The sequence below is a fragment of the Lagenorhynchus albirostris genome, chromosome 17 (assembly GCF_949774975.1).
Source record: "Lagenorhynchus albirostris chromosome 17, mLagAlb1.1, whole genome shotgun sequence".
Taxonomy (NCBI): domain Eukaryota; kingdom Metazoa; phylum Chordata; class Mammalia; order Artiodactyla; family Delphinidae; genus Lagenorhynchus; species Lagenorhynchus albirostris.
Window position 1 is genome coordinate 37,868,388 of NC_083111.1, and position 23,467 is coordinate 37,891,854.

The following is a 23,467-nucleotide window of genomic DNA, read 5'->3' on the forward strand; positions in this document are numbered from 1 at the left end:
ACTTTTAGGAGGTGATTAGGTCATGAAGGCAGAGCTCTCGTATATTAGTGCTTTTATAAAAGAGACCTCATAGAGGTCCCTCACCATTTCCACCAACTGAGAACACAGTGACAAGATGGCTGTCTATGAATCAGGGAGTGGGTTCTCACTAGACACCAAATCTTCTGGCACCTTGACCTTAGACTTCCCAGTCTCCAGACTGTGAGCAATAAATTTTTGTTGTTTATAAGTCACCAGTCTATTGTATTCTGGTATAACAGACTGAACTTATTTTATGAGGCCAGAATTACCCTGATACCAGAGTCAGAAAATGACAATACAAGAGAAGAAAACTACAGATCAATATCCCTAATGAGTATAGATGAAAAAGTCTTCAACAAAGTGTTAACAAATTGAATTCAACCACATTAAAAGGATTATATACTATGACTAAGTGGGATTTATTCCTGGGATATAAGGATGCTTCACATATAAAAATCAATTAATGTGATACACCATATTAATAGAATAAAGAATAGAAATCACACGATCATCTCAATAGATGCAGAAAAATCATTTGATAAAATGCAACACCCTTTCATGATAAAAACTCTCAATAAGGTAGGTAAGGGAAGAATTTACCTCAACACAATAAAAGTGATATATAAAGCCCACAGCTAACATCATACTCAATGGTGAAAAACTGAAAACTTTCCCCCTAAGATCAAGAATAAGGCAAGGATGCCAACTCTCACCATTTCTATTCAACTATAACACTGGAGCTTTATTAGTGTGTATATATGCTATATATATTCCAATTATCTTACTAGAAGCTCTAGCAAGTATAATTAAAAAAGACTAAGCAAAACAAAAAATGTCAGACAAATTGTAAAAAAGGAAGTAAAATCATGTTTCCAGATGGCATTATGTTAAGTATAAAAAATCCTAAATACTCCACAAACAAATTGTTTGAGTTGATAAACAAATTCAGTAAAGTTACAGGACCACAAATCATCATATAAAAATCAATTGCATTTCTGTACACTAATAATAAACTATCCAAAAAGGAAATTAAGAAAACAATGCCAGGGATTCCCTGGTGGTGCAGTGGTTGAGAGTCCGCCTGCCAATGCAGGGGACACGGGTTTGTGCCCTGGTCTGGGAAGATCCCACATGCTGCGGAGCAGCTAGGCCCGTGAGCCATGGCCGCTGAGCCTGTACATCCAGAGCCTGTGCTCAGCAATGGGAGAGGCCACAACAGTGAGAGGCCTGCGTACCGCAAAAAAAAAAAGAAAGAAAACAATCCCATTTATAATAACACCAAAAAGAATCAAATTCTAGGAAAGAAACTTAATTAAGGAGGTGAAAGACTTGTACACTAGAAACTACAAATGACTGATGAAAGAAATTAAAGAAGACACAAATAAATAAAAATATATCTCATATTCATAGATTGAAAGATTTATATTAAGATGTCCATGCTAAACAAAACTACAGATTCAATGCAATCCCTAAAATTACCAATGACATTTTTTATAGAAAAAGAAAAAAAAAGCTAAAACTGTGTGGGGAAGATAGCAGAAGAGTAAGATGTGGAGATCACCTTCCTCCCCACAGATACACCAGAAATACATCTACACGTGGAACAACTCCTACAGAACACCTACTGAACACTGGCAGAAGACCTCAGACCTCGCAAAAGGCAATAAACTCCCCATGTAACTGGATGGGGCAAAAGAAAAATGAATAAACAGAGACAAAAGAATAGGGACTGGACCTACACCAGTGGGAGGGAGCTGTGAAGAAGGAAAAGTTTCCACACACTAGGAAGCCCCTTCACGGGCAGAGACTGCAGAGAGGGAAAGGTTCAGAGCCGCGGAGGAGAGCACAGCAACACGGGTGCAGAGGGCAAAGCAGAGAGATTCCCACACAGAGGATCGGTGCCAACCGGCACTCACCAGCCCGAGAGGCTTGTCTGCTCACACGCCGGGGCGGGTGGGGACTGGGAGCTGAGGTTCCGGCTTCGGTCGGAGCACAGGGAGAGGACTGGGGATGGCAGAGTGAACACAGCCTGCAGCGGGTTAGTGCACCTTGGCTAGCCGGGAGGAAGTCCGGGGAAAAGTCTGGACCTCCCGAAGAGGCAAGAGACATTTTCTCCCCTCTTTGTTTCCTGGTGCGCGAGGAGAGGGCATTAAGAGCACTGCTTAAAGGAGCTCCAGAGATTGGTGCGAGCCGTGGCTAACAGCGTGGACCCCAGAGACAGGCATGAGATGCTAAGGCTGCTGCTGCCGCCACCAAGAAACCTGTGTGCAAGCACAGGTCACTATCCAGATGGCCCTTCCGGGGAGCCTGTGCAGACTGCCACTGCCAGGGTCCCGGGATACAGGGACAACTTCCCCGGGAGAACGCATGGCACGCCTCAGGCTGGTGCAAGTTTCCGCCGGCCTCTGCCGCCGCAGGCTCGCCACGCATCTGCACCCCTCCCACACCCGGCCTCAGTGAGCCGGAGTCCCCGAAGCAGCTGCTCCTTTAACCCCGTCCTGTCTGAGTGAAGAACAGACACCCTCCAGCGACCTACATGCAGAGGCTGGGCCAAATCCAAAGCTGAAACCCGGGAGCGGTGTGAACAAAGAAGAGAAAGGGAAATCTCTCCCAGCAGCCTCAGAAGCAGTATATTAAAGCTCCACAATCAACTTTATGTATGCTGCATCCATGGAATACATGAATAGACAACAAATCATCCCAAATTGAAGAGGTCAACTTTGAGAGCAAGATTCATTATTTTTTCCCCTTTTCCTCTTTTTGTGAGTGTGTATGTGTATGATTCTGTGTGAGATTTTCTCTGTATAGCTTTGTTTTCACCATTTGTCCTAGGGTTCTATCCATCAGGTTGTTTTGTTTTGTTTGTTTGTTTCTTTAAAAATTTTTTTCTTAATAATTATTTATATTTTAATAACTTTATTTTATTTTATCTTATTTTATTTTAAATCCTTTTTCCTTCCTTCCTTCCTTCTTTCCTTCCTTCTTTCTTTCTTTCTTTCTTTCTTTCTTTCTTTCTTTCTTTCTTTCTTTTTTCCTTTCTTTCTTTCTTTCTTTCTAATTTTTCTCCCTTTTATTCTGAGCCATGTGGATGAAAGGCTCTTGTGCTGCAGCCAGGAGTCAGTGTTGTGCCTCTGAGGTGAGAGAGCCAACTTCAGAACACTGTTCCACAAGAGATCTCCCAGCACCACATAATATCAAATGTTGAAAATCTCCCAGATATCTCCATCTCAACATCAGCACCCAGCTTCAATCAACGACCAGCAAGGCACAGTGCTGGACAACCTATGCCAAACAACTAGCAAGACAGGAACACAACTCCATGCATTAGCAGAGAGGCTGCCTAAAATCATAATATGTCCACAGACACCCCAAATCACATCACCAGGTGTGGACCTGCCCACCAGAAAGACAAGATCCAGCCTCATCCACCAGAGCACATGCACTAGTCCCCTCCACCAGGAAACCTACACAACCCACTGAACCAACTTTAGCCACTGGAGACAGACACCAAAAACAACTGGAACTACGAACCTGCAGCCTGCAAAAAGGAGATCCCAAACACAGTAAGATTAGCAAAATGAGAAGACAGAAAAACACACAGCAAATGAAGGAGTAAGGTAAAAACCCACCAGACCTAAAAAATGAAGAGGAAATACGCTGTCTACCTGAAAAAGAATTCAGAATAATGATAGTAAAGATGATCCAAAATCTTGGAAACAGAAGAGATAAAATGCAAGAAACATTTAACAAGGACCTAGAAGAACTAAAGATGAAACAAGCAACAATGAATAACACAATATATGAAATTAAAAAGACTCTAGATGGGATGAATAGCAAAATAACTGAGACAGAAGAATGGATAAGAGACCTGGAAGATAAAAATGGAAATACTACTACAGAGCAGAAAAAAGAATGAAAAGAACTGAGGAAAGTCTCAAAGACCTCTGGGACAATATTAAATGCACCAGCATTCGAATTATAGGGGTTCCAGAAGAAGAAGAGAAAAAGAAAGGGACTGAGAAAATAGACCTTAGACCTAGAGACACATACAGACTGAAAGTAAGGGGATGGAAAAGATATTCCATGCAATGGAAACCAAAAGAAAGCTGGAGTAGCAATTCTCATATCAGACAAAATAGACTTTAAAATAAAGACTATTAGAAGAGACAAAGAAGGACACTACATAAAGATCAAGTGATCAATCCAAGAAGAAGATATAACAATTGTAAATATTTATGCACCCAACATAGGAGCACCTCAATACATAAAGCAAATACTAACAGCCAGAAAAGGGGAAATTGACAGTAACACGTTTATAATAGGGGACTTTAACACCCCACTTTCACCAATAGACAGATCATCCAAAATGAAAATAAATAAGGAAACAAAAGCTTTAAATGATACATTAAACAAGATGAACTTAATTGATATGTATAGGACATTCCATCCAAAAACAACAGAATACACATTTTTCTCAAATGCTCATGGAACATTTTCCAGGATAGATCATACCTTGGGTCACAAATCAAGCCTTGGTAAATTTAAGAAAACTGAAATTGTATCAAGTATCTTTTCCGACCACAATGCTACAAGACTAGATATCAATTACAGGAAAAGATCTGTAAAAAGTAGAAGCACATGGAGGCTAAACAATACACTACTTAATAACAAAGTGATCACTGAAGAAATCAAAGAGGAAATCAAAAAAATACCTAGAAAAAAATGACAGTGGAGACACGATGACCCAAAACCAATGGGATGCAGCAAAACCAGTTCTAAGAGGGAAGTTTATAGCAATACAACCCTACTTTAAGAGACAGGAAACATCTCAAATAAACAACCGAAACTTGCACCTAAAGCAATTAGAGAAAGAAGAACAGAAAAGCCCCAAAATTAGCAGAAGGAAAGAAATCATAAAGATCAGACCAGAAATAAATGAAAAAGAAATGAAGGAAATGATAGCAAAGATCAATAAAACTAAAAGGTGGCTCTTTGAGAAGATAAACAAAATTGATAAACCATTAGACAGACTCATCAAGAAGAAAAGGGAGAAGACTCAAATCAATAGAATTAGAAATGAAAATGGAGAAGTAACAACTGACACTGCAGAAATACAAAAGATCAATGCAAGAATTCTTCAATATATGCAAATCAATTAACGTGATACACCATATTAACAAATTGAGGGAGAAAAACCAAATGATCATCTCAATAGATGCAGAGAAAGCTTTCAACAAAATTCAACACCCATTTATGATAAAAACCCTGCAGCAACTAGGCAGAGAGGGAACTTTCCTCAACATAATAAAGCCCATATATGACAAACCCACAGCCAACATCGGCCTCAATGGTGAAAAACTGAAAGCATTTCCACTAAGATCAGGAACAAGACAAGGTGGCTCACTTTCACCACTCTTATTCAACATAGTTTTGGAAGTTTTAGCCACAGCAATCAGAGAAGAAAAGGAAATAAAAGGAATCCAAATTGGAAAAGAAGAAGTAAAGCTGTCACTGTTTGCAGATGACGTGATACTATACATAGAGAATCCTAAAGATGTTACCAGAAAACTACTAGAGCTAATCAATAAATTTGGTAAAGTAGGAGGATACAAAATTAATGCACAGAAATCTCTGGAATTCCTATACACTAATTATGAAAATTCTGACAATGAAATCAACAAATCACTCCTGTTTACCATTGCAACATTAAGAATAAAATATCTAAGAATAAACCTACATAAGGAGACAAAAGACCTGTATGCAGAAAATTATAAGACACCGATGAAAGAAATAAAAGATGATACAAATAGGGGCAGAGACATACCATGTTTTTGGATTGGAAAAATCAACACTGTGAAAATGACTCTACTACCCAAAGCAATCTACAGATTCAATGCAATCCCTATCAAACTACCACTGGCATTTTTCACAGAACTACAACAAAAAAATTCACAATTTGTATGGAAACACAAGAGACCCCAAATAGGCAAAGCAATCTTGAGAATGAAAAACTGAGCTGGAGGAATCAGGCTCCCTGACTTCAGACTATACTACAAAGCTACAGTAATCAAGACAGTATGGTACTGGCACAGAAACAGAAAGAGAGATCAACGGAAGAGGATAGAAAGCCCAGAGATAAACCCACGCACCTATGGTCACCTTATCTTTGATAAAGGAGGCAGGAATGTACAGTGAGAAAGGACAGCTTCTTCAATAAGTGGTGCTGGGAAAACTGCACAGGTACATGTAAAAGTATGAGATTAGATCACTCCCTAACACCATACACAAAAATAAGCTCAAAATGGATTAAAGACCTAAAGGTAAGGCAAGAAACTATCAAACTCTTAGAGGAAAACATAGACAGAACACTCTATGACATAAATCACAGCAAGATCCTTTTTGACCAACCTCCTAGAGAAATGGAAATAAAAACAAAAATAAACAAATGGGACCTAATGAAACTTCAAAGCTTTTGCACAGCAAAGGAAACCATAAACAAGACCAAAAGACAACCCTCAGAATGGGAGAAAATATTTGCAAATGAAGCAACTGACAAAAGATTAATCTCCAAAATTTACAAGCAGCTCATGCAGCTCAATAACAAAAGAACAAACAACCCAATCCAAAAATGGGCAGAAGACCTAAATAGACATTTCTCCAAAGAAGATATAAAGATTGCCAACAAACACATGAAAGAATGCTCAACATCATTAATCGTTAGAGAAATGCAAATCAAAACTACAATGAGGTATCACCTCACACCAGTCAGAATGGCCATCATCAAAAAATCTAGAAACAATAAATACTGGAGAGGGTATGGAGAAAAGGAAACACTCTTGCACTGCTGGTGGGAATGTGAATTGGTTCAGCCACTATGGAGAACAGTATGGAGGTTCCTTAAAAAACTACAAATAGAACTACCATATGACGCATCAATCTCACTACTGGGCATATACACTGAGAAAACCATAATTCAGAAAGAGTCATGTACCAAAATCTTCAATGCAGCTCTATTTACAATAGCCAGGAGATGGTAACAACCTAAGTGTCCATCATCAAATGAATGAATAAAGAAGATGTGGCACATATATACAATGGAATATTACTCAGCCATAAAAATAAACAAAACTGAGCTATTTGTAATGAGGTGGATGGACCTAGAGTCTGTCATACAGAGTGAAGTAAGTCAGAAAGAGAAAGACAAATACCATATGCTAACACATATATATGGAATTTAAGGGAAAAAAATGTCATGAAGAACCTAGGGGTAAGACAGGAATAAAGACACAGACCTACTAGAGAATGGACTTGAGGATATGGGGAGGGGGAAGGGTAAGCTGTGACAAAGCAAGAGAGAGGCATGGACATATATACACTACCAAACGTAAAATAGATAGCTAGTGGGAAGCAGCTGCATAGCTCGCAAGGAGATCCGCTCGGTGCTTTGTGACTACCTAGAGGAGTAGATAGGGTGGGTGGGAGGGAGGGAGATGCAAGAGGGAAGAGACATTGGAACATATGTATATGTATAACTGATTCACTTTGTTATAAAGCAGAAACTAACACACCATTGTAAAGCAATTATACTCCAAAAACTATGTTAAAAAATAAAGAAAAGAAAAGATAAAAAGCTAAAGTTATTTGAAATCACAGAATACTCCAAATAGCTAACACAGGCTTTAGAAAGAAGAACAAAGTTGGAGGTATCACACTTCCAGATATGAAACTCTATTACAAAGCTATAGTTTTCAAAACAGTATGGTACTGACATAAAAACAGACATAGAAATGAATGGAACAGAATAGAAAGCCCAGAAATAAAGCCATGCATAATGGTCAGCTAATCTTAAACAAGGGTGCCAAGAATACACAACGGGGAAAGGATAGTCTCTTCATTAAAAGGTTGTAAAAACTAAATATCCACATGCACAGGAATGAAATAAAAACCCTTATGTTATGCCATGCATAAAAATTAACTCAAAATTAATTAAAGCTTTAAATATAAGACCTGGAACAGCAAAATCCCTAGAAGAAATTGTAGAAGGTAACTCCTTAACATTGGTTTTGACAATGATTTATTGGATATGACACCAAAAGCAAAAGCAACAAAAGCAAAAATAAACAGGTAGGACTACATCAAACTAAAAAGCTTCTGCACAGCAAAAGAAATAATCAGCAGAGTTAAAGGCAACCTACAGAGTGGGAGAAAATATTTACAAACCGTATATTTGATGGGGGATTAATATCCAAAAAATATAAGAAACACATACAATTCAATAGCAAAAAAGCAAATAACCCAATTTAAAAATGGAAAAAGGACATGAATAGATATATTTCCAAAACAGAAATACAAATGGTCAACAGATATCTAAAAGATGATCAATGTCTCTAATCATTATGGAAATGCAAATCAAAACCACAATGAGATATCACCTCACACACTTTTGGATGGCTGTGATTAAAAACATAAAAGATAAAAAATGTTGGCAATGATGTGGAGAAATTTGAACCTTTGCACATTGTGATGGTAATATAAAATGCCATAGTTGCTATGGAAAACAGTATGGCAGTTCCTCAAAAAATTAAAAATAGAAGTACCATACGATCCAGCAATCCCATTTCTGGGTATATATCCAAAAGAATTGAGATCATGATTTGGAAGAGATACATGCAATCCATGTTCATTGCAGCATTATTCCCAATAGTCAAGATATGGAAAGAGCCTAAATGTCTATTGACAGTTGAACGGATAAAAACTTGGCATATACATACAAGTAATAAAGTTCATCCTTAAAAATGAAGGAAATCCTGCCATATGCAACAACATAGATGAATCTGGGGGAATTCATGTTATGTTATGTGAAATAAGCCAATCACAGAAGGACAAGTACTTCATGATTCCACTTACATGCTGGACCTAAAATAGTTAGACTCAAAGAAACAGAAAGTAGAATGGGGGCTGCCAGGGAGCTAGAGGGAGGAGGAAATAGGGAGTTGCTACAATGGGTATAAAGTTTCAGTTATGCAAGATAAATAACTCTAGAGATCTGCTGTGCAACATTGTGCCTATAGTCTACGATACTGTATTGTGCACTTAAAAACTTATTGAGGGTAAATCTCAAGTTAAGTATTCTTAACATAATAAAAAAAATCATAAAAAAGTTTCTGGGGCTTCCCTGGTGGCGCAGTGGTTGAGAGTCTGCCTGCTGATGCAGGGGACACGGATTTGTGCCCCAGTCCAGGAAGATCCCACATGCCACGGAGCTGCTGGACCCGTGAGCCATGGCCACTGAGCCTGCACGCCCGGAGCCTGTGCTCCACAACGAGAGAGGCCACAGCAGTGAGAGGCCTGTGTACCGCAAAAAAAAAAAAAAAAGAAAAGAAAAGAAAAGAAAAGTTTCTGGTACTGTGCTACTGAAGCCCTAGCAAACTAAGACAGAGATATAAAAATGTAAACAACACTGTCAGTCAACTTCAACTAATTGACATCTGTAGAACACACCACCCAACAATAACAGAATACACATTTCTTTTAATTGAAAATAGAATATTTACTAAGATAGATCATATTCTGGGCCATAAAACCAATGACACAGGTAATACAAAGTGTGTTCTCTGACCACAATAGAATTAAACCAGGAATCAATAAAAGCAAGTTACTCTTTTTTCTTTTTGATACATAAATTGAATTTGTTTCCGTACTTGTATATATTGTAGAATGTGACATTCAGATTATCCTCCCACTGATTGAAAATTATTACAATTAAGAATTTGGAAGAGGACAAGAAAGAGTCTTCCATTTTAACCAGGTAGGTACTGGACAAAAGCCTTTGTAAAGTGCATACGGTTCCAACCAGGAAATTTGGGATTAAATTATACAAATATTCAAAGGAATATGCATTCAAATATATTTTATTGCTTTATTTAAAACCAAAAAATAGAAACAATGTAAGTATTAATATTAATCATTTTAGTAACAAAAGAAAAATGAAACTGAAAAGGAAAATGTTACTATATTGCTCAGTTACCAGTACTATTATTTAAGTCCATCAGTGATTTACATTGTATTTCAGGAAATTCTACATTAATTTAAAAGCAACCCAAAATGTTGAATGTTAAAATCCCAAACCATCAATTTTTAGAGAAACTATAAAGTCAATAAAGCATTTAATAATCCCTTTAAATCATAATAATAGTAAGAAAGCAACTGTCATTTTATATTTACATAGGAATTCCAATTTACAAAGTGGTTTCTTATGTATTACCTCAACAAAGTATCAACATGTCTATAAAATAAACAGGAGATGATTATGCTCAGTTTTCAGAGGAAGAAATTAAGACACAGAAATATTAAGAAAATATAAAATTCTGAGCTAGGAACCAGTTCTTCTAATGCCTAAACTCAACTATATATGATTTACAATGAACTATTTTTTTCTTTTTTTGTCACACCGTTTGCAGGATCTTAGTTTCCCAACCAGGGACTAAATGAGGGACATGGCAGTGAAAGTGCCAAGTCCTAATCACTGGACCACCAGGAACTCCCTGCAATGAATATTTTTCTTTATCTTGAAGTTTTACATATGAAAGTAGATTCATTTATCAACATATTTTAAACCTATAGTAAAAATGTGTCAAATAAAAACATTCTTCCAAATTATATTTGGAAAACATATAATCTATGTTGCTTATCATGGTCTCAAAGTAAATGACTTACAAAGCTCAAAACAAAAATCACAGTGTCTGGGAGGGCTCATGTCAAGGAGTACTTCCCAGAAATGCTGCTGCCAGTGTCCTTGTCCCTACAGTGAGCCACAGCCACCCCTGGCCTCTGCAGGAGACACTCCAACATTAACAGAGACTTATGACATGTATTTAGCTCCTGAGATCATCTCCAGTGAGTATCCAGATAAACCTACACATACTCAGCTACTCCAGCTGAAGGAGACAGAAGTTGTCTAGCAAGACAGCATATTTCTAACAGAATTCTTCAGGAGCGCTGATCCTCACTGGAACACCAAGGACAATCCATCTCAAATTGCAATTTTCAGGATGTTCTCACAGAGAATTGCTCTGTAAGTTGGTGTGTCCATGGGAGAAGGAAGTTGAGCAGAAGCAAGAAGAACTAGAATCCTGCACCCTGTGGGATAAAAACCACATTCACAGAAAGACAGACAAGATGAAAAGGCAGAGGGCTAGGTACCAGATGAAGGAAAAAGATAAAATCCCAGAAAAACAACTAAATGAAGTGGAGATAGGCAACCTTCCAGAAAAAAATTGAGAATAATGATAGTGAAGATGATCCAGGACCTCAGAAAAAGAATGGAGGCAAAGATCGAGAAGATGCAAGAAATGTTTAACAAAGACCTAGAAGAATTAAAGAGCAAACAAACAGAGATGAACAATACAATAACTGAAATGAACACTACACTAGAAGGAATCAATAGCAGAATAACTGAGGCAGAAGAACAGATAAGTCACCTGGGAGACAGAATGGTGGAATTCACTGCTGTGGAACAGAATAAAGAAAAAAGAATGAAAAGAAATGAAGACAGCCTGAGAGACCTCTGGGACAACATTAAACACAACAACATTCTCATTATAGGGGTCCCAGAAGGAGAAGAGAGAGAGAAAGGACCAGAGAAAATATTTGTAGAGATTATAGTCGAAAATTTCCCTAACATGGGAAAGGACACAGCAATCCAAGTCCAGGAAGCACAGAGAGTCCCATACAGGATAAACCCAAGGAGCAACATGCCGAGACATATAGTAATAACTATCGAAAATTACATACAAAGAAAAATCACTGAAAGCAGCAAGGGAAAATGGCAAACTACAGGGAACTCCATAAGGTTAACAGCTGATTTCTGACCAGAAACTCTATAAGCCAGAAGGAAGTGGCATTATATACTGAAAGTGATGAAAGGGAAGTACCTACAACCAAGATTACTCTACCCGGCAGGGATCTCATTCAGATTCAATGCAAGAATCAAAAGCTTTACAAATAAGCAAAAGCTAAGAGAATTCAGCACAACAAAACCAGCTCTACAACAAATGCTAAAGGAACTTCTTTAAGTGGGAAACACAAGAGAAGAAAAAGACCTACAAAAACAAACCCAAAATAATTAAGAAAATAGTCATAGGAATATACATATTGATAATTACCTCAAACATGAATTGATTAAATGCTCCAACCAAAGGACACAGGCATGCTGAATGGATACAAAAACAAGACCCATATATATGCTGTCTAAAAGAGATCCACTTCAGACCTAGAGACACATACAGACTGAAAGTGAGGGAATGGAAAAAGATATTCCATGCAAATGGAAAATAAAGGAAAGCTGGAGTAGCAATACTCATATCAGATAAAATAGACTTTAACATAAAGAATGTTATAAGAGACAAGGAAGGACACTATATAATGATCAAGGGATCAATCCAAGAAGAACATATAACAATTATAAATATATGTGCACCCAACAGAGGAGCACCTCAATATATAAGGCAATTGCTAACAGCTATAAAAGAGGAAATTAACACTAACAAAATAATAGTGGGGGACTTTAACACCTCACTTACACCAATGGACAGATCATCCAAAATGAAAATAAATAAGGAAAGAGAAGCTGTAAATGACACAACAGACCAGATACATTTAATTGATATTTATAGGACATTCCATTCAAAAACAGCAGATAACACTTTCTTCTCAAGTGCACAGGGAACATTCTCCAGGATAGATCACATCTGGGTCAAAAAATCAAGCCTCGGTAAATTTAAGAAAATTGAAATTATATCAAGCATCTTTTCTCACCACAACACTATGAGGTTAGAAATGAATTACAGGAAAAAAAACGTAAAAAACAAACACACATGGAGGCTAAACAATACGTTACTAAATAACCAAGTGATCACTGAAGAAATCAAAGAGGAAATCAAAAAATACCTAGAGAAAAATGACAATGAAAACACGACGATCCAAAACCTATGGGATGCAGCAAAAGCAGTTCTAAGACGTAAGTTTATAGCTACAAAAGCCTACCTCAAGAAACAAGAAAAATCTCAAATAAAAAATATAACTTTACACCTAAAAGAACTAGAGAACAAAGAAGAAACAAAACCCAAAGTTAGCAGAAGGAAAGAAATCATAAAGATCAGAACAGAAATAAAAGAAATAGAAACAAAGAAAACTATAACAAAGATCAATAAAACTAAAAGCTGGTTCTTTAATAAGATAAACAAAATTGATAAATCATTAGCCAGACTCATAAAGAAAAAGAGGAAGAGGACTCAAATCAATAAAATTAGAACTGAAAAAAGAGAAGTTAAAAAAGACACCAAAGAAATACAAAGCATCCTAAGAGAATGCTACAAGAAACTCTATGTCAAAATAATGGACAACCTGGAAGATATGGACACATTCTTAGAAAGGTATAACATTCCAAGACTGAACCAGGAAGAAATAGAAAATACGAACAGACCAATCACAAGTAAAGAAATTGAACTGTGTTTAAAAAATCTTCCAACAAACAAAAGTCCAGGACCAGAGGGCTTCACAGGTGAATTCTATCAAACATTTAGAGAAGAGCTAACACCCATCCTTCTCAAACTCTTCCAAAAAATTGCGGAGGAATGAACACTCCCAAACTCATTCTATGAGACCACCATCACCCTGATACCAAAACCAGATAAAGATACTACAAAAAATGAAAATTACAGGCAAATATCACTGATGAATATAGATGCAAAAATCCTCAACAAAATACAAGTAAAGAGAATCCAACAACACATTAAAAGGATCACACACCATGATCAAGTGGGATTTATCCCACAGATGCAAGGATTCTTCAATATACGTAAATCAATAGTGTGATACACCATATTAAAAAGTTGAAAAATAAAACCCATATGATCATCTCAATGAATGAAGAAAAAGCTTTTGACAAAATTCAACACTTATTTATGATTAAAAGTCTCCAGAAAGTAGCCATAGGGGGAACCTACCTTAACATAGTAAAGGCCATATACAACAAACCCACAGCAAACATCATTCTCAATGGTGAAAAACTGAAAGCATTTCCTCTAAGATCAAGAACAAGACAAGGATGTCCACTCTCACCACTATTATTCATCATAGTTTTGGAAGTCCTAGTCACAGCAATCAGAGAAGAAATAGAAATAACAGGAATACAAATTGGAAAAGAAGAAGTAAAACTGTCACTCTGTGCAGATGACATGATACTATACATAGAGAATCCTAAAGGTGCCTCCAGAAAACTACGAGAGGTAATCAGTGAATTTGTTAATGTTGCACGATACAAAATTAATGCACAGAAATCTCTTGCATTCCTATACACTAATGGTGAAAAATCTGAAAGACAAATTAAGGAAACACTCCTATTTACCACTGCAACAAAAAGAATAAAATTCTAAGAATAAACTTACATAGGGAGACAAAAGACCTGTATGCAGAAAACTATAAGACACTGATGAAAGAAATTAAAGATGATACCAACAGATGGAGAGATATACCATGTTCTTGGATTGGAAGAATCAATATTGTGAAAAAGACTATACTACCCAAAGCAATCTACAGATTCAATGCAAACCCTATCAAATTACCAATGGCATTTTTTATGGAACTAGAACAAAAAATCATAAAATTTGTATGGAGACACAAAAGACCCAAATAGAAAAAAGCAGTCTTGAGGGAAAATAATGGAGCTGGAGGAATCAGACTCCCTAACTTCAGACTATACTACAAAGCTATAGTAATCAAGGAAATATGGTACTGGCACAAAAACAGAAACATAGATCAATGGAAAAAGATAGAAAGCCCAGAGATAAACCCACACACCTATGGTCAACTAATCTATGACAAAAGAGACAAGGATATACAATGGAGAAAAGACAGTCTCTTCAATAAGTGGTAATGGGAAAACTGGACAGCTACATGTAAAAGAATGAAATTAGAACACTCCCTAACACCATACACAAAAATAAACTAAAAATGGATTCAAGACCTGAATGTAAGTCCAGACACTATAAATCTCTTAGAGGAAAACATAGTAAGAACACTCTTTGACATAACTCACAGCAAGATATTTTTTTATCCACCTCCTAGAGTAATGGAAATAAAAACAAAAATAAACAAAGGGGACCTAATGAAACTTCAAATCTTTTTGATTTGATTGAAACTTCAAATCTTTCCTTTGCACAGCAAAGGAAACCATAAATAAGACCAAAAGACAAACCTCAGAATGGGAGAAAATATTTGCAAATGAATCAACGGAAAAAGGATTAATCTCCAAAATATATAAAGAACTCATGCAGCTCAATATTAAAGAAACAAACAACCCAATCAAAAAACGGGCAGAAGACCTAAATAGACATTTCTCCAAAAAAGACATACAAGTTGCCAAGAAACACATGAAAAGCTGCTCAACGTCACTAATTATTAACAACATGCAAATCAAAGCTACAATGAGGTATCACCTCACACCAGTTAAAATGGGCATCATCAGAAAACCTACAAACAACAAATGCTGGAGAGGGTGTGGAGAAAAGGGAACCCTTTTGCACTGTTGGTGGGAATGTAAATTGATACAGTCACTATGGAGAACAGTATGAAGATTCCTTAAAAAACTAAAAATAGAATTACCATATGATCCAGCAATCCCGCTACTGGGTATATACCCAAAGAAAACCACAATTCAAAAAGACACACTCCAATGTTCATTGCAGCACTATTTACAATAGCCAGTTCATGGACGCAACCTATATGCCCATTGACAGATGAATGGATAAAGAAGATGTGGAACATATATACAATGGAATATTACTCAGCCATGAAAAGGAATGAAATTGAGTCATTTGTTGAGACGTGGATGGATCTAGAGACTGCCATACAGAGTGAAGTAAGTTAGAAAGAGAAAAACAAATATTGTATATTAACACATGTATGTGGAACATAGAAAAATGGTACAGATGAACCGGTTTGCAGGGCAGAAGTTGAGACACAGATGTAGAGAACAAACTTATGGACACCAAGGGGGGGGAAGCCATGGGGGTTGGGGATGGTAGTTTGCTGAATTGGGCAATTGGGATTGACATGTATACACCGATGTGTATAAAATTGATGACTAATAAGAACCTGCTGTATAAAAAAATAAATTAAATTCAAAACTTCAAGAAAAAAACTAATACTAAACTTTCTTTGGGTCATTTGTATGGAAATATGTTAATATAAATGATTCAGACATTACATGAAATTCCTAAAAATCTTATGTGTTCTGGTATAATGTTACGAGTCATAATTCTAGTTATTACTTTAAAATTGTTTATCTCTGAAATAACTAAATTTCCTTTTCAGTTGCATCATTATGAACTTTCATCAATTCTATAACTGTGGTCATTTTTAAGTCTTTTGTCCTTTACAAACAGTTCTGAGTGTACTCTGATGCTTTTCCAAAAATGTTCCTACAAAAGGGTTTCATCTTCAAGGAATTCATGGAAAACACTCTGACAAGTACAGTTTTCTGGTAAATGACTATAATGCTGAACTGAATGAATAAGTATTTTCAGAACTCTAATGGAAAATTGATGAATTCATAAAAGTGCTAACAAAAGATCAAGATAAAAAAGAATTAATTACATGGGACTGAGTGAACTGATGAGGATGATTATAATTTTTGTGGGAAGATGGCAGAAGAGTAAGATGCGGAGATCACCTTCCTCCCCACAATTATACATCAGAAATACATCTACAAGTGGAACTGCTCCTATAGACCACCTACTGAATGCTGGCAGAAGACTTCAGACCTCCCAAAAGGCAAGAAACTCCCCACGTACCTGGGTAGGGCAAAAGAAAAAAGAAAAAACAGAGACAAAAGAATAGGATCGTGACCTGCACCAGTGGGAGGGAGCGGTGAAGGAGGAAAGGTTTCCACACACTAGGAAGCCCCTTTGTGGGCAGAGACTGTGGGTGGCGGAGGGGGGAAGCTTCAGAGCCATGGAGGACAGCACAGCAACAGGGATGCGGAAGGCAAAGCAGAGAGATTCCCGCACAGAAGATTGGTGCGGACCAGCACTCACCAGCCTGAGAGGTTTGTCTGCTTACCTGCCGGGGTGGGCGGGGCTGAGGCTTGGGCCTTTGGTCGGATCACAGGGAGAGGACTGGCAGCGTGAACACAGCCTGAAGGGGTTAGTGCACCACAGCTAGCCGGGAGGGAATCTGGGAAAAAGTCTGGACCTCCCGAAGAGGCAAGAGACATTTTCTTCCCTCTTTGCTTCCTGGTGCGTGAGGAGAGGGGATTAAAAGCGCTGCTTAAAGGAGCTCCAGAGACGGGCACGAGCTGTGGCTAACAGTGAGGACCCCAGAGACGGGAATGAGACACTAAGTCTGCTGCTGCAGCCACCAAGAAGCCTGTGTGCAAGCGCAGGTCACTATCCACACCTCCCCTCCGGGGAGCCTCTGCAGCCCGCCACTGCCAGGGTAATGTGATCCAGGGACAACTTCCCCAAGAGAACTCATGGTGCACCTCAGGCTGGTTCAATGTCACGCTGGCCTCTGCCGATGCAGGCTTACTCCGCCTCCGTAGCCCTCCCTCACACCCTGCCTGAGTGAGCAGAGCCCCCGAATCAGTGGCTCCTTTAACCCTCTCCTATCTGAACAAAGAACAGACGTCCTCAGGCGACCTACACATGGAGGTGGGGCCAAATCCAAAGCTGAACCCCAGGAGCTGTGCAAACAAAGAAGAGAAAGGGAAATTTCTCACAGCAGCCTTAGGAGCAGCGGGTTAAATCTCCACAATCAACTTGATGTACCCTGCATCTGTGGAATACCTGAATAGACAATGAATCATCCAAAATTGAGGAGGTGGACTTTGAGAATAAGATACATAATTTTTTCCCCTTTTCTTCTTTTTGTGACTGTGTATGTGTATGCTTCGGTGTGAGATTTTGTCTGTATCGCTTTGCTTTCACCATTTGTGCTAGGGTTGTGTCCATCAGTTTTTGTTTTCTTTTTTTACTTAAAATTATTTTTCTTAATAATTAATTTGTATTTTAATATTTTATTTTTTATCTTACTTTATTTTATTTTATGCTCTTTCTGTCTACTTTTTCTCCCTTTCATTCTGAACCGTGTTGGTGAAAGGCTTTTGGTGCTACAGCCAGGAGTCAGTGACCTCCTAGCTCCACATAATATCAAATGGTGAAAATCTCTCACAGGTCTCCATCTCAAAGCCAAGACTCAGCTTCACTCAACGACCAGCAAGATACAGAGCTGGACACCCTATGCCAAACAACTAGTAAGACAGGAACACAGTCCCATCCATTAGTAGAGAGGCTGTCTAAAATCATAATAAGTCCACAGACGCCCCAAATCACATCACCAGGCGTGGACCTGCCCACCAGAAAGACAAGATCCACCCTCATCCACCAGAGCACACACAATAGTCCCCTACACCAGGAAGTCTACACAACCCACTGAACCACACTTAGCCACTGGGGAGAGACACCAAAAACAACTGGAACTACAAACTTGCAGCCTGCAAAAATAAGACCCCAAACACAGTAAGATAAGCAAAATGAGAAGACAGAAAAACACACAGCAGATGAAGGAGCAAGGTAAAAACCCACCAGACCTAACAAATGAAGAGGAAATAGGGAGTCTACTTGAAAAAGAATTCAGAATAATGATAATAAAAATGATACAAAATGTTAGAAATAGACTAGAGAAAATGCAAGAAACATTGAACAAGGACCTAGAAGAACTAATGGGAAACAAGCAATGATGAACAACACAATAAATGAAATTAAAAATACCCTAGAATGGATCAGTAGCAGAATACATGAGGCAGAAGAATGGATAAGTGACCTGGAAGATAAAATAGTGTAATAGCTACTGCAGAACAAAATAAAGAAAAAAGAATGAAGAGAACTGAGGACAGTCTCAGAGACTGCATTAAATGCACCAACATTCGAATTATAGGGGTCCCAGAAGAAGAAAGCAAAAGAAAGGGACTGAGAAAATATTTGAAGAAATGATAGATGAAAACTTCCCTAACATGGAAAAGGAAATAGTTAATCAAGTCCAGGAAGCACAGAGAGTCCCATACAGGATAAATCCAGGAGAAACACGTCAAGACACATATTAATCAAACTATCAAAAATTAAATACAAAGAAAATACATTAAAAGCAGCAAGGGAAAAACAACAAATAACACACAAGGGAATCCCCGTAAGGTTAACAGCTGACCTTTCAGCAGAAACTCTGCAAGCCAGAAGGGACTGGCAGGACATATTTAAAATGATGAAGGAGAAAAGCCTACAACCAAGATTGCTTGACCCAGCAAGGATCTCATTCAGATTTGATGGAGAAATTAAAACCTTTAAAGACAAGCAAAAGCTGAGAGAGTTCAGCACCACCAAACCAGCTTTACAACAAATGCTAAAGGAACTTCTCTAGGCAAAAAACACAGAGAAGGAAAAGACCTATGACAAAAAACCCAAAACACTTAAGAAAATGGGAATAGGAAAACACATATCAATAACTGCCTTAAATGTAAATGGATTAAATGCTCTCACCAAAAGACACAGACCAGCTGAATGGATACAAAAACAAGACCCATATACATGCTGTCCATAAGAGACCCACTTCAGACTAGGGACACATACAAACTGAAAGTGAGGGGATCGAAAAAGATATTCCATGCAAATGGAAATCAAAAGAAAGCTAGAGTAGCAACTCTCTTATCAGACAAAATAGACTTTAAAATAAAGACTATTACAAGAGACAAATAAGGACACTACATAATGATCAAGTGATTGATCCAAGCAGAAGATACAATAATTGTAAATATTTATGCACCCAACATAGGAGCACCTCAATACATAAGGCAAATACTAACAGCCATAAAAGGGGAAATCGACAGTAACACATTCACAGTAGGGGAATTTAACACCCCACATTCACCAATAGACAGATCATCCAAAATGAAAATAAATAAGGAAACAAAAGCTTTAAATGATACATTAAACAAGATGGATTTGATATTTATAGGACATTCCATCCAAAAACAACAGAATACACATTTTTCTCAAGTGCTCATGGAACATTCTCCAAGATAGATCATATCTTGGGTCAAAAATCACGCCTTGGTAAACTTAAGAAAATTGTATCAAGTATCTTTTCCAACCACAACGCTATGAGACTAGACATCAATTACAGGAAAAGATCTGTAAAAAATACAAACACATGGAGGCTAAACAATACACTACTTAATAATGAAGTGATCATTACAGAAATCAAAGAGAAAATCAAAAAATACCTAGAAACAAATGACAGTGGAGACACGACGACCCAAAACCTATGGGATGCAGCAAAAGCAGTTCTAAGAGAGATGTTTATAGCAATACAAGCCTACCTTAAGAAACAGGAAACATCTCAAATAAACAACTGAACCTTGCACCTAAAGCAATTAGAAAAAGAAGAACAGAAAAGCCCCAAAGTTAGCAGAAGGAAAGAAATCATAAAGATCAGATCAGAAATACATGAAAAACAAATGAAGAAAACAATAGCAAAGATCAATAAAACTAAAAGCTTGTTCTTTGAGGAGATAAATAAAATTGATAAACCATTAGACAGACTCATCAAGAAATAAAGGGAGAAGACTCAAATCAATAGAATTAGAAATGAAAATGGAGAAGTAACAACTGACACTGCAGAAATACAAAAGATCATGAGAGATTATTACAAGGAACTCTATGCTAATAAAATGGACAACCATGAAGAAATGGACAAATTCTTAGAAATGCACAACTGCCAAGACTGAATCAGGAAGAAATAGAAAATATGAACAGACCAATCACAAGCACTGAAACTGAAATTGTGATTAAAAATCTTCCAACAAACAAAAGCCCAGGACCAAATGGCTTCACAGGCGAATTCTGTCAAACATTCAGAGAAGAGCTAACACCTATCCTTCTCAAACTCTTCCAAAATATAGCAGAGGGAGGAACACTCCCAAAGTCTTTCTACAAGGCCACCATCACCTTGAAACCAAAACCAGACAAGGATGTCACAAAGAAAGAAAACTACAGAGCAATATCCCTGATGAACATAGATGCAAAAATCCTCAACAAAATACTAGCAAACAGAATCCGAAAGCACATGAAAAGAATCATACACCATGATCAAGTGGAATCCTTGCATGTAATGCAAGGATTCATAAACATACGCAAATCAATCAACATGATACACCATATTAACAAATTTAAGGAGAAAACCATATGATCATCTCAATAGATGCAGAGAAAGCTTTTGACAAAATTCAACACCCATTTATGATAAAAACCCTGCAGCAAGTAGGCAGAGAGGGAACTTTCCTCAACACAATAAACGCCACATACGACAAACCCACAGCCAACATTGGCCTCAATGGTGAAAAACTGAAAGCATTTCCACTGAGATCAGAAACAAGACAAGGTTGCCCACTCTCACCACTCTTATTTAATATAGTTTTGGAAGTTTTAGCCACAGCAATTAGATAAGAAAAGGAAATAAAAGGAATCCAAATTGGAAAAGAAGAAGTAAAGCTGTCACTGTTTACAGATGAACTGATACTATACATAGAGAATCCTAAAGATGCTACCAGAAAACTACTAGAGCTAATCAATGAATTTGGTAACGTAGCAGGATACAAAATTAAAGCACAGAAATCTCTTGCATTCCTCTATACTACTGAAAAAATCTGAAAGTGAAATCAAGAAAACACTCCCATTTACCATTGCAACAAAAAGAATAATATATCTAGAATAAACCTACCTAAGGAGACAAAAGACCTGTATGCAGAAAATTATAAAACACTGATGAAAGAAATTAAAGATGATACAAATAGATGGAGAGATATACCATGTTCTTGGATCGGAAGAATCTCCATTGTGAAAATGACTCTACTACCCAAAGCAATCTACAGATTCAATGCAATCCCTATCAAACTACCACTGGCATTTTTCACAGAAGTAGAACAAAAAATTTCACAATTTGCATGGAAACACAAAAGACCCCGAGTAGCAAAAGCAATCTTGAGAATGAAAAATGGAGCTGGAGGAATCAGACTCCCTGACTTCAGACTATACTACAAAGCTACAGTAATCTAGACAGTATGGTACTGACATAAAATCAGAAATATATATCAATGAAACAGGATAGAAAGACCAGAGATAAACCCATGCACATATGGTCACCTTATGTTTGATAAAGGAGTCAGATATGTACAGTGGAGAAAGGACAGCCTCTTCAATAATTGGTGCTGGGAAAACTGGACAGGTACATGTAAATGTATGAGATTAGATCACTCCCTAACACCATACAGAAAAATAAGCTCAAAATGGATTAAAGACCTAAAGGTAAGGCCAGAAACTATCAAACTCTTAGAGGAAAACATAGGCAGAACACTCTATGACATAAATCACAGCAAGGTCCTTTTTGACCCACCTTCTAGAGAAATGGAAATAAAAACAAAAATAAACAAATGGGACCTAATGAAACCTAAAAGCTTTTGCACAGCAAAGGAAAGCATAAATAAGACCAAAAGACAACCCTCAGAATAGGAGAAAATACTTGCAAATGAAGCAACCGACAAAGGATTAATCTCCAAAATTTACAATCAGCTCATGCAGCTCAATAACAAAAAAAACTAACAACCCAATCCAAAAGTGTGCAGAATACCTAAATAGACATATCTCCAAAGAAGATATACAGATTGCCAACAAACACATGAAAGAATGCTCAACATCAATAATCATCAGAGAAATGCAAATCAAAACTACAATGAGATATCATCTCACACCAGTCAGAATGGCCATCATCAAAATATCTAGAAACAATAAATGCTGGAAAGGGTGTGGAGAAAAGGAACACTCTTGCACTGCTGGTGGGAATGTGAATTGGAACAGCCACTATGGAGAACAGTACGGAGGTTCCTTAAAAAACTACAAATAGAACTACCATATGACTCAGCAATCCCACTACTGGGCATATACCCTGAGAGAACCATAATTCAGAAAGAGTCCTGTACCAAAATGTTCATTTCAGCTCTATTTAGAATAGCCAGGAAGTGGAAGCAACCTAAGTGTCCATTATTGGATGAATGTATAAAGAAGATGTGGCACATATATGCAATGGAATATTACTCAGCCATAAAAATAAACGAAATTGAGTTATTTGTAGTTACGTGGATGGACCTAGAGTCTTTCTTACAGAGTGAAGTAAGTCAGAAAGATAAAGACAAATACCGTATGCTAACACATATATATGGAATCTAAGACCAAACAAAATGTCATGAGGAACCTAGGGGTATGACAGGAATAAAGACACAGACCTACTAGAGAATGGACTTGAGGATATGGAGAGGGGAAAGAGTAAGCTGTGAAAAAGT